Genomic DNA, 2,881 nt, shown 5'->3' with positions numbered 1-2,881 from the left:
TGTGTTTTTTTTTTTTTTTAGAACGGTTTTTGCTACAGTTTGCCTGCCCTCGCCAGAGACAGAGGGACAGAAAGCAATAACTCACCTCCCGGGGGGATGGCCACACTGCAATCCCTTCTCCAGTCTCCTCTCGGGATTTTGGGCATGCACACATGCACACCAGTGTCAGTTTTAAGCTGCCATGTCTGGGACTCAAACGTTGGTTGACTACGTGGGAGTCCACCATCTACTGGTTCCTGAGCTGCTTTATCTGGGAGTGTGATAAAATCCAACTATTGGTTTTATGATGCATTCTGGAATGTCACAATGTACTTTTTGCATAGAAAAACATAACAAATTATATCAGGACTTTCCCGACAACCAAATAGTATTAAAAATCAATTAGTGGCCGGGGGAACCAGCAGTTAGCGTAATGGCTATGTCGCTGGACTCCCACGTAGTCGACCGCGGTTCACGTCCCAGACCCAGTGGCTTAAAACTCATGCCGGGTGCGTGTGCATGCATGCCCAAGATCCCAAGAGGAGAATGGAGGAGAAGGGATTGCGGCGTGCCCATCCCCCCTGGGGGGTGATTTCTCTCTTTCTGTCTCTCTGTCTCTCTCTGTCTGGCGAGCACACGTGCCCTATAGCCAAAAAAAAAAAAAAATCATTTAGTGACCGGCAGGTGGCATGGTAGTTAGGGGCACTGGATTCCCACATGGCCAACCGTGGTTCGAGTCCCGGACCTGGTGGCTTGCTTTCTTGTTTTCCCTTTCTTGCTCTCTCTGTCAAACTAAAAAATAATAATAACAAATGGAGTTCAATAATTTTTGAGAGGTTTTTGTTATAGGGCACATGCGCTCTCCAGAAAGACACAGAGAGACAGAAAGTGAGAAATAACTGCCCAGGAGGGATGGCCACACCACAATCCCTTCTCCTCCATTCTCCTCTCTGGATCTTGGGCACACATACAGATGCGCCTGGCGTGAGTTTAAGCCACCAGGTCCAGGACTCGAACTGTGCTCAACTACATGGGAGTCCAGCGACATAGCCATTACTGCTGGTCCCTAAATAAATAAGTCTTTTTTAAAAATTAGAAATCAATTAGAGGGGGAGCAGCAGCTGTTATCATGGCTACATCACTGGACTCCCACATAGTCGCCCGTGGTTTGAGTCCCAGACCAGTGACTTAAACCTCACATCAGGCATGTACCTGTGCCCGAGATCCTGAGGGAAAATGGAGAAAGAGGGGAAGGGGTTGAGGCGTAGCCATCTCCCCTGAGGGGTGATCTTTTTGCTTTCTGTCTCTCTGTTTCTCTGGCAAGCACACACACCTTATGGCAAAAGTATCTCTCTTAAAAAAAAAAAAAGAAATCAATGCAGGCCAGTTGGCATGACGGTTAAAGCAGCTGGATCCCACATGGCTGACTACAGTTCTAGTCCCGAATTCGGCTGATAGAAAAAACCATGCTGGGCACATGTGCGTGCGTGCCCAAAATCCTGAGAGGAGAATGGAGAAGGGACTGCGGCGTGGCCACCCCCTGGGGTGATTTCTCACTTTCTCTTTCTGGCAAGCACATGTGCCCTATGGCAAATAAAAAAAGAAGGGAAAAAAAAAAGGAAGCAAGAAAGAAATGAACTAGAAAAGAACGAAGGTGGCTGGCCCTGAACCTAGATTGAAGGAGCCAGATCCCCTATGGCTGATGTGGTTCAAACCCTGGCCCTGCAGACTTCAGTATACTGTGTATGTGTGCGCCTAGAATGCTGGCAGGGTGGGGATGGAGACGGAGCTGTGGTGTGACCACACCCCACTGCGGGTGCTTTCTCCCCCTCTCTGTCTTTCTCTGGCAAACATACACACCCACTGACCATGGAAGTGAAGGCAGGACGGAGGGAGGGAAGGCGGGAAGGAAGGAAATCTTCTGTGGCTGGGTCTTTGGATCATTTTGTTGCCTCCCAAACTGTCCTTTACCCAAAATGACATTTTAGTCCCAGACACACTCCATTCCCCAGCCTGGCTGCAGGCTCACCCCCAATCATCCCACTGTGCCCTCTGTGCCCCTCCACACGCCCGGCCCTTTGCCAGCCCCACAGGGGCTGCCGAGGGCCGTCCGGTTAGCCTGTGGCTCCCAACACCAACCCGAGCCACCTGCCCGGCAAGCGCAGCCACAGCAGGAGAGCGAGTGTGCTGGCAGGCTGTCACCGGGCTGGCTTTCTGAGATGGCTCCATGGAAGGAAGGCTCCATACGGACTGGACTCAGGTAGGAGGCGGCCAGGAGAGGCCCCAGGTGGAAGGCCAGGACGCAGGGCAGCAGGGAGCCGCCTGTCCGAGGGCCTGCCTACACACATGCCAGTGGGCTCCCGGCTCAGAACTCACCACGTGCATCTCCTGAGGCTGCTGCCACAGGTCCCCATGGCTGGTGGCTCAGAGCAGCACGGCTTACACCTCAGAGCTGGGGTCAGGAGTTGGCAGACGTGTCACAGGGCAGCCACAGCTCACAGGCTGCCTCAGAGGCTCTAGCTGGCAGTGTCTCCTGGCTCGCCCAGCTTCCCAAGGCCCCGATGCAAAGATTCTCATGGTTGCTTTCTGACTCTGACCTGCCTCCCTCCCCAGAGGCCCCGTGATTACATCTGTGGCCACCTGGGTATCCGGATCCTCCCCCCGTCAAAGTCCATCACGGAGTAAAGCCCTTTGCCATGGGCGGTGACACTCACAGGGTGGGTGGCAGTCGTGATCACAGTGATCCCTGGCTGGACAGGGAGAAGCGGAGGCGTTGGTTTCAAAAGTGAAGGACAGAGCCAGACCCAAATGGTCTATGCTGTGAGATTCCATTTCTTTCTTTTCTTTTTTTTTTTTCTTTTTCTTTTTTTTTTTTTTTTTTTTTTTTTTTTTTTATTGGCGT

At 52.0% G+C, this 2,881-nt stretch overlaps 1 protein-coding gene across 1 annotated transcript in view; it reads left to right on the top strand.

The window, feature by feature from the left end:
• The window catches only part of CUNH16orf96 (chromosome unknown C16orf96 homolog), a 69,486-nt gene that overhangs the window by 63,701 nt on the left and 2,904 nt on the right, over window positions 1–2,881 (top strand). The window lies entirely within an intron of this gene.

Source organism: Tupaia chinensis, unplaced genomic scaffold (genome assembly GCF_000334495.1).
Source record: "Tupaia chinensis unplaced genomic scaffold, TupChi_1.0 Scaffold000042_2, whole genome shotgun sequence".
Lineage (NCBI taxonomy): Eukaryota > Metazoa > Chordata > Mammalia > Scandentia > Tupaiidae > Tupaia > Tupaia belangeri.
The sequence above is the reverse complement of the archived record's forward strand: the minus strand, read 5'-3'. Positions and strand labels throughout refer to the sequence as shown.